Consider the following 9,679-nt stretch of genomic DNA (forward strand, 5'->3'; position numbering starts at 1 on the left):
GTATACGCCGAACTCTACGAAACGGAGAATCGTTTCAGACGAGCCTGTGAGCAGATCATCTTCCTTAACAACAGGCTAGAAGACCTCCAGATTCGCTATGATAAAGCGAGAATCGACAACCACAAGTCATTCCGTTACAACCTGCGACTGAAGATGGCAACAGTAGAGGGAGTCCGGAACTCTTACTACGAGTATGCTTGCTGGAAAGCAGAAACGGTAGCAGAGTTGAGGCTGAAGGTTGGAATCGTCTCCCCCGTATCCGAATCCGAATCCGAAGATGAAGAAATGGAATAAATGCAGACGCCACTTGGTTCCGGCTCTTTTAAGAGCCAAACAAATCACACGAAAGTGGTTTTATACATAATTGCAATATTTGATTTTTATTCACACGCACAGACACAGTATTGTAAATGCACTCCTAAAAAGGGACACACACCACCTCCATTTAAACATACATCTACACGCGCGCACGCATACACACATGCACGAACACACACGTGCCATCCCCCCACATCTCCCCTGAGTGTGATGTAACCTCACCGTGTTGCAGGGGTGTAACATTGTCTTTGAGAATAGCCAATACAGCACAAAATTGAAGTTTTGAGTAAAATTCAGTATCCGTAAAATTCTGTGATATTTGTGTTTTTGCACAGTTCTTTACACTGTTTTGGATTAAGTCTTGAATTTTTATATTGATGTTGATCATCACTTTATTTATTTCCATTACCATAGTTTGACACCCAATACCCGATGTATTTTTCGTGCTGGGGTGTCGTTAAACATTCATTCATTCATTCATTCCCTCCACATCTTTCAAATCATTGTTTACACTGTCGAAGCCTCAAACAATTGCGTGACGTCATTTGTCATTGTAAGAGAATGACAATATCGAGCTGAGTGGAGAACCCCACCCCACCCCACCCGATCCCAACCCACCCCCGCGTTAAATTCGTGAAAATGCGCCTGGCCCTACCGAACGCCATTTTACCAGTCCGTCGAAAAAAAGAAAAAAAAATGAATATTGCATGTTAACTTCCGGAATATTACATACGTATACCTTTATTCTACATCAGTTGTTGTCTACGGCCATACCACGTTGAAACCACCGGTTCTCGTCCGATCACCGAAGTTAAGCAACGCCGGCCCCGGTTAGTACTTGGATGGGTGACCGCCTGGGAACACCGGGTGCTGTAGACATTTTTTCTATTAAGAAAATAATATTTTAATTTACTTTAGAATATCGATTTTATTTATTTATTTATTTATTTATTCATTTATTATTATTATTGAGGCTAGTCATTAATAAATTCATCTTTGACCACGGCAAAGAAATTAACAGTTAAAGTTTTAACGAAGGTGCCTACCCGTTGTTCTAACTACCTTGATTACGTCATTGAGTTTGTTAATTAGATCAACTAATGGACTGGCACTTGAGTGGTCTGGATTTGTGTACAATGTGTATATTGCTAACGTGACACTGAGTATTAATGCATGTCATAAGGAATATAAAGTGCATGTTTCTCTTCTCTCTGTACATTTGATTTTTATAATTACGACACTGCAGTTGAATATAATGGAGAAATTCAATCTATACGCCGAACTCTACGAAACGGAGAATCGTTTCAGACGAGCCTGTGAGCAGATCATCTTCCTTAACAACAGGCTAGAAGACCTCCAGATTCGCTATGATAAAGCGAGAATCGACAACCACAAGTCATTCCGTTACAACCTGCGACTGAAGATGGCAACAGTAGAGGGAGTCCGGAACTCTTACTACGAGTATGCTTGCTGGAAAGCAGAAGGCCTCAGACTAGAGTTATCCACCCATTTGGTTGTCCAAAATACGGAAACTAATGCGAGAAAATATAGTTTTCTTGTGATGTGATTAATGGCTGGGGAGCTGCTTAGTATACTGGATTGTTACACTGGGTTTGACAGGGAAGAGGATGCAGTTAGTGAATATGTGCACTTGGTTTACACTGGATACTGCATAATGTCCCCCAGAGCACATTGAAGTCATGCAAAAATTGTGTAAAATGCAGAGAAATGGGTGTGATTCGGTCCCTTAGCCCACGTCTGTTTCTTTACATTGATATAACGCGGAAAAGAGCTGGACAACAGATGTCGTCCTTTCGAGTGTTCAATGGGCCCAGGCAGGTAATGTTTCCCGTGAAATGCTAATGGCCTGGTGAAATTAATAAAAGTGCTACAGCCACTGGGGCTACATGAGAATACATAGTGAAATTAATTGTGGTCTGAGGCCAGAAACGGTAGCAGAGTTGAGGCTGAAGGTGGCAATCGTCTCCCCTGAATCCGAATCCGAATCCGAAGATGAAGAAAAGGAATAAATGCAGACGCCACTTGGTGCCGGCTCTTTTAAGAGCCAAACAAATCACACGAAAGTGGTTTTATACATAATTGCAATATTTGATTTTTATTCACACGCACAGACACAGTATTGTAAATGCATACTCCTAAAAAGGGACACACACCTCCTTTTTCCCCCGCTCGACACATAATTATGTTTTACTCATCACCACACCTACCCAATCAAAAACAAAAAAGAAAGGGATCCTTGTTTACCGACACCTCAGTACATTTAAACATACATCTACACGCTCGCACGCATACACACATGCACGAACACACACGTGCCCCCCCCCCCCCCCCGTATCATTTGAACTCATTTTTTACACTGTCCAAGCCTCAAACAATTCAGTGACGTCATTTGTCATTGTAACACAAGGGCGATGTTGAACTTAGTGGGTAAAACGCTTACCTGAGGCGCGATGCGTTGTACGATAGGAAGGCGATAGGTTTTATCCCGTCCCAACCATATTTTTTTCTCTTTTTCTTTTTCATATAGTTGTTTTCGCCGTGGAAGGCAAACTCCGCTTCCAAGCTTCAAACAATTGCGTGAGTTCATTTGTCATTGTAGTATTACGGCAATATCAAGTTTACTGGGTAGAGCACTTACCTGAGGCGTATTACCTAATAGGTTACGAACTATAAGGTATCTTTCCGTTACAACCGGTGCACAGCGATTCTTAAATAAGTGTTTTTGCTGTGGAAGGAAAACTTCGTTTCGAAGCGTCAAACAATTGCGTGACGTCATTTGTCATTGTAAGACAATGACAATATCGAGCTTAGTGGAGTACCCCACCTCACCCCACCCCACCCGACCCCACCCCCGCGGTAAATTAGTGAACATGCGCCTGGCCCCACCGAACGCCATTTTACCAGTCCGTCGAAAAAATTAAAACAAAAATGAATATTGCATGTTAACTTCCGGAATACTACATACGTATACCTTTATTTTACATCAGTTGTAGACATTTTTTGTATTAAAAAATAATATTTTAATTTACTTTAGAATATCGATTTTATTTATTTATTTATTTATTCATTTATTCATTTATTATTATTATTGAGGCTAGTCATAAATAAATTCATCTTTGAAGGAGCACTGTTGTTTTAGGTCGACGGGAAAGAAATTAACAGTTAAAGTTTTAACGAAGGTGCCTACCCGTTGTTCTAATTGCCTTAATTACGTCACTGAGTTTGTTAATTAGATCAACTAATGGACTGGCACTTGAGTGGTCTGGATTTGTGTACAATGTGTATATTGCTGACGTGACATTGAGTATTAGTGCGTGTCATAAGGAATATATAGTGCATGTTTCTCTTCTCTCTGTACATTTGATTTTTATAATTACGACACTGCAGTTGAATATAATGGAGAAATTCAATCTATACGCCGAACTCTACGAAACGGAGAATCGTTTCAGACGAGCCTGTGAGCAGATCATCTTCCTTAACAACAGGCTAGAAGACCTCCAGATTCGCTATCATAAAGCGAGAATCGACAACCACAAGTCATTCCGTTACAACCTGCGACTGAAGATGGCAACAGTAGAGGGAGTTCGGAACTCTTACTACGAGTATGCTTGCTGGAAACCAGAAACGGTAATAGAGTTGAGGCTGAAGGTGGCAATCGTCTCCCCTGAATCCGAATCCGAATCCGAAGATGAAGAAATGGAATAAATGCAGACGCCACTTGGTTCCGGCTCTTTTAAGAGCCAAACAAATCACACGAAAGTGTTTTTATACATAATGGCAATATTTGATTTTTATTCACACGCACAGACACAGTATTGTAAATACATACTCCTAAAAAGGGACACACACCTCCTTTTTCCCCCGCTCGACACATAATTATGTTTTACTCATCACCACCCCTACCCAATCAAAAACAAAAAAGAAAGGGATCCTTGTTTACTGACACCTCAGCACATTTAAACATACATCTACACGCGCGCACGCATACACACATGCACGAACACACGCGTGCCCCCCCCCCCCCCATCATTTCAAATCATTTTTTACACTGTCCAAGACTCAAACAATTCAGTGACGTCATTCGTCATTGTAACACAAGGGCGATGTTGAAGTTAGTGGGTAGAACGCTTACCTGAGGCGCGATGCGTTCTACGATAGGAAGGCGATAGGTTTTATCCCGTCCCAACCATATTTCTTTCTCTTTTTCATATCGTTGTTTTCGCCGTGGAAGGCAAACTCCGCTTCCAAGGTTCAAACAATTGCGTCAGGTCATTTGTCATTGTAATATTACGGCAATATCATGTTTACTGGGTAGAGCGCTCACCTGAAGCATATTCCCTTGCGAACTATAAGGTACCTTTCCGTTACAACCGGTGCACAGCGATTCTTAAATAAGTGCTTATGCTGTGGAAGCAAAATTTCGTTTCTAAGCGTCAAACAATTGCGTGACGTCATTTGTCATTTTAAGACAATGACAATATCGAGCTTAGTGGAGAACCCCACCTCACCCCACCCCACCCTACCCCCGCGCTAAATTCGTGAACATGCGCCTGGCCCCACCGAACGCCATTTTACCAGTCCGTCGATAAAATGAATCCTGCATATTAACTTCCGGAATATTACATACGTATACCTTTATTTTACACCAGTTGTTGTCTACGGCCATACCACGTTGAATATTCGTCCGATACCGAAATTAGCAACTTTATTTTACTTCAGTGGGTGACCGCCTAGAACATTTTGCCGTAGACATTTTTTTCTATTAAGAAAATAATATTTTAATTTACTTTAAAATATCGATTTTATTTATTTATTCATTCATTTATTCATTGATTATTATTATTGAGGCTAGTCATAAATAAATTCATCTTTGAAGTAGAACTGTTGTTTTAGGACCACGGCCAAGAAATTAACAGTTAAAGTTTTAACGAAGGTGCCTACCCGTTGTTCTAACTACCTTGATTACGTCATTGAGTTTGTTAATTAGATCAACTAATGGACTGGCACTTGAGTGGTCTGGATTTGTGTACAATGTGTATATTGCTGACGTGACATTGAGTATTAGTGCGTGTCATAAGGAATATAAAGTGCATGTTTCTCTTCTCTCTGTACATTTGATTTTTATAATTACGACACTGCAGTTGAATATAATGGAGAAATTCAATCTATACGCCGAACTCTACGAAACGGAGAATCGTTTCAGACGAGCCTGTGAGCAGATCATCTTCCTTAACAACAGGCTAGAAGACCTCCAGATTCGCTATGATAAAGCGAGAATCGACAACCACAAGTCATTCCGTTACAACCTGCGACTGAAGATGGCAACAGTAGAGGGAGTCCGGAACTCTTACTACGAGTATGCTTGCTGGAAAGCAGAAGGCCTCAGACTAGAGTTATCCACCCATTTGGTTTTCCAAAATACGGAAACTAATGCGAGAAAATATAGTTTTCTTGTGATGTGATTAATGGCTGGGGAGCTGCTTAGTATACATGTGCACTTGGTTTACACTGGATACTGCATAATGTCCCCCAGAGCACATTGAAGTCATGCAAAAATTGTGTAAAATGCAGAGAAATGGGTGTGATTCGGTCCCTTAGCCCACGTCTGTTTGTTTACATTGATATAACGCGGAAAAGAGCTGGACAACAGATGTCGTCCTTTCGAGTGTTCAATGGGCCCAGGCAGGTAATGTTTCCCGTGAAATGCTAATGGCCTGGTGAAATTAATAAAAGTGCTACAGCCACTGGGGCTACATGAGAATACATAGTGAAATTAATTGTGGTCTGAGGCCAGAAACGGTCGCAGAGTTGAGGCTGAAGGTGGGAATCGTCTCCCCCGAATCCGAATCCGAAGATGAAGAAATGGAATAAATGCACACGCCACTTAGTGGCGGCTCTTTTAAGAGCCAAACAAATCAAACGAAAGTGGTTTTATAGATAATTGCAATATTTGATTTTTATTCACACGCACAGACACAGTATTGTAAATGCATACACCTAAAAACGGACACACACCTCCTTTTTTCCCGCTCGCCACATAATTATGTTTTACTCATCACCACCCCTACCCAATCGAAAACAAAAAAGAAAGGGATCCTTGTTTAGTGACACCTCAGCACATTTAAACATACATCTACACGCGCGCACGCATACACACATGTACGAAAACACACGTGCCCTCCCCCACATCTTTTCAAATCATTGTTTACACAGACCAAGCCTCAAACAATTCAGTGACGTCATTTGTCATTGTAACACAAGGGCGATGTTGAACTTAGTGGGTAGAACGCTTACCTGAGGCGCGATGCGTTCTACGATAGGAAGGCGATGGGTTTTATCCCGTCTCAACCATATTTCTGTCTCTTTTTCTTTTTTATATGGTTGTTTTCGCCGTGGAAGGCAAACTCCGCTTCCAAGCGTCAAACAATTGCGTGAGTTCATTTGTCATTGTAGTATTACGGCAATATCAAGTTTACTGGGTAGAGCGCTCACCTGAGGCGTATTACCTTATAGGTTACGAACTATAAGGTATCTTTCCGTTACAACCGGTGCACAGCGATTCTTAAATAAATGTTTATGCTGTGGAAGCAAAACTTCGTTTCGAAGCGTCAAACAATTGCGTGACGTCATTTGTCATTCTAAGAATATCGAGCTTAGTGGAGAACCCCACCTCACCCTGGAAAGCATAAACGGTAGCAGAGTTCAGGCTGAAGGTGGCATTCGTCTCCCCTGAATCCGAATCCGAATCCGAAGATGAAGAAATGGAATAAATGCAGACGCCACTTGGTGCCGGCTCTTTTAAGAGCGAAACAAATCACACGAAAGTGGTTTTATACATAATTGCAATATTTGATTTTTATTCACACGCACAGACAGAGTATTGTAAATGCATACTCCTAAAAAGGGACACACACCTCCTTTTTCCCCCGCTCGACACATAATTATGTTTTACTCATCACCACCCCTACCCAATCAAAAACGATAAAGAAAGGGATCCTTGTTTACTGACACCTCAGCACATTTAAACATACATCTACACGCGCGCACGCATACACACATGCACGAACACACACGTGCCCCCCCCCCCCCCCCATCATTTCAAATCATTTTTTACACTGTCCAAGCCTCAAACAATTCAGTGACGTCATTTGTCATTGTAACACAAGGGCGATGTTGAACTTAGTGGGTAGAACGCTTACCTGAGGCGTGATGCGTTGTACGATAGGAGGGCGATAGGTTTTATCCCGTCCCAACCATATTTCTTTCTCTTTTTCTTTTTCATATCGTTGTTTTCGCCGTGGAAGGCAAACTCCGCTTCTAAGCTTCAAACAATTGCGTCAGGTCATTTGTCATTGTAATATTACGGCAATATCATGTTTACTGGGTAGAGCGCTCACCTGAGGCATATTCCCTTGCGAACTATAAGGTATCTTTCCGTTACAACCGGTGCACAGCGATTCTTAAATAAGTGCTTATGCTGTGGAAGCGAAATTTCGTTTCGAAGCGTCAAACAATTGCGTGACGTCATTTGTCATTTTAAGACAATGACAATATCTTGCTTAGTGGAGAACCCCACCTCACCCCACCCCACCTCACCCCACCCCACCCCCGCGCTAAATTCGTGAACATGCGCCTGGCCCCACCGAACGCCATTTTACCAGTCCGTCGATAAAATGAATCCTGCATATTAACTTCCGGAATATTACATACGTATACCTTTATTTTACACCAGTTGTTGTCTACGGCTATACCACGTTGAAAACACCGGTTCTCGTCCGATGACCGAAATTAACCAAGGTCGGGCCCGGTTAGTACTTGGATGGGTGACCGCCTGGGAACACCGGGTGCCGTAGACATTTTTTCTATTAAGAAAATAATATTTTAATTTACTTTAAAATATCGATTTTATTTATTTATTCATTCATTTATTCATTGATTATTATTATTGAGGCTAGTCATAAATAAATTCATCTTTGAAGTAGCACTGTTGTTTTAGGACCACGGCAAAGAAATTAACAGTTAAAGTTTTAACGAAGGTGCCTACCCGTTATTCTAATTGCCTTGATTACGTCATTGAGTTTGTTAATTAGATCAACTAATTGACTGGGACTTGAGTGGTCTGGATTTGTGTACAATGTGTATATTGCTGACGTGACATTGAGTATTAGTGCGTGTCATAAGGAATATGAAGTGCATGTTTGTCTTCTCTCTGTACATTTGATTTTTATAATTACGACACTGCACTTCAATATAATGGAGAAATTCAATGTATACGCCGAACTCTACGAAACGGAGAATCGTTTCAGACGAGCCTGTGAGCAGATCATCTTCCATAACAACAGGCTAGAAGACCTCCAGATTCGCTATGATAAAGCGAGAATCGACAACCACAAGTCATTCCGTTACAACCTGCGACTGAAGATGGCAACAGTAGAGGTAGTCCGGAACTCTTACTACGAGTATGCTTGCTGGAAAGCAGAAACGGTAGCAGAGTTGAGGCTGAAGGTTGGAATCGTGTCCCCCGAATCCGAATCCGAATCCGAATATGAAGAATAAATGCAGACGCCACTTGGTGCCGGCTCTTTTAAGAGCCAAACAAATCACACGAAAGAGCTTTTATACATAATTGCAATATTTGATTTTTATTCACACGCACAGACACAGTATTGTAAATGCATACTCCTAAAAAGGGACACACGCCACCTCCATTTAGACATACATCTACACGCTCGCACTCATACACACATGCACGAACACACACGTGCCGTCCTTCCAAATCTCCCCTGAGTGTGATGTAACCTCACCGTGGTTCAGGAGTGTAACATTCTCTTTGAGAATAGCCAATACAGCACAAAATTGAAGTTTTGAGTAAAATTCAGTATCCGTAAAATTCTGTGATATTTGTGTTTTTGCACAGTTCTTTACACTGTTTTGGATTAAGTCTTGAATTTTTATATTGATGTTGATCATCACTTTATTTATTTCCATTACCATAGTTTGACACCCAATACCCGATGTATTTTTCGTGCTGGGGTGTCGTTAAACATTCATTCATTCATTCATTCATTCATTCATTCCCCCCACATCTTTTCAAATCATTGTTTACACTGTCGAAGCCTCAAACAATTGCGTGACGTCATTTGTCATTGTAAGAGAATGACAATATCGAGCTCAGTGGAGAACCCCACCCCACCCCACCCCACCCCACCCCACCCCCGCGCTAAATTCGTGAACATGCGCCTGGCCCCACCGAACGCCATTTTACCAGTCCGTCGATAAAATTAAAACAAAAATAAATCCTGCATATTAACTTCCGGAATATTACATACGTATACCTTTA

The 9,679-nt window shown here is 41.4% G+C and overlaps 2 non-coding genes across 2 annotated transcripts; both read left to right on the top strand.

The window, feature by feature from the left end:
* The first annotated feature begins 1,078 nt into the window (after positions 1 to 1,078).
* LOC121366973 lies at positions 1,079 to 1,197 on the top strand. Its single transcript, XR_005957273.1, has one exon. It is a non-coding gene; the product is annotated as a 5S ribosomal RNA (ribosomal RNA).
* A 6,879-nt stretch (positions 1,198 to 8,076) lies between these two features.
* LOC121366974 lies at positions 8,077 to 8,195 on the top strand. Its single transcript, XR_005957274.1, has one exon. It is a non-coding gene; the product is annotated as a 5S ribosomal RNA (ribosomal RNA).
* Positions 8,196 to 9,679: the final 1,484 nt, after the last annotated feature.

Source organism: Gigantopelta aegis, unplaced genomic scaffold (assembly GCF_016097555.1).
Source record: "Gigantopelta aegis isolate Gae_Host unplaced genomic scaffold, Gae_host_genome ctg8046_pilon_pilon, whole genome shotgun sequence".
Classification (NCBI taxonomy): domain Eukaryota; kingdom Metazoa; phylum Mollusca; class Gastropoda; order Neomphalida; family Peltospiridae; genus Gigantopelta; species Gigantopelta aegis.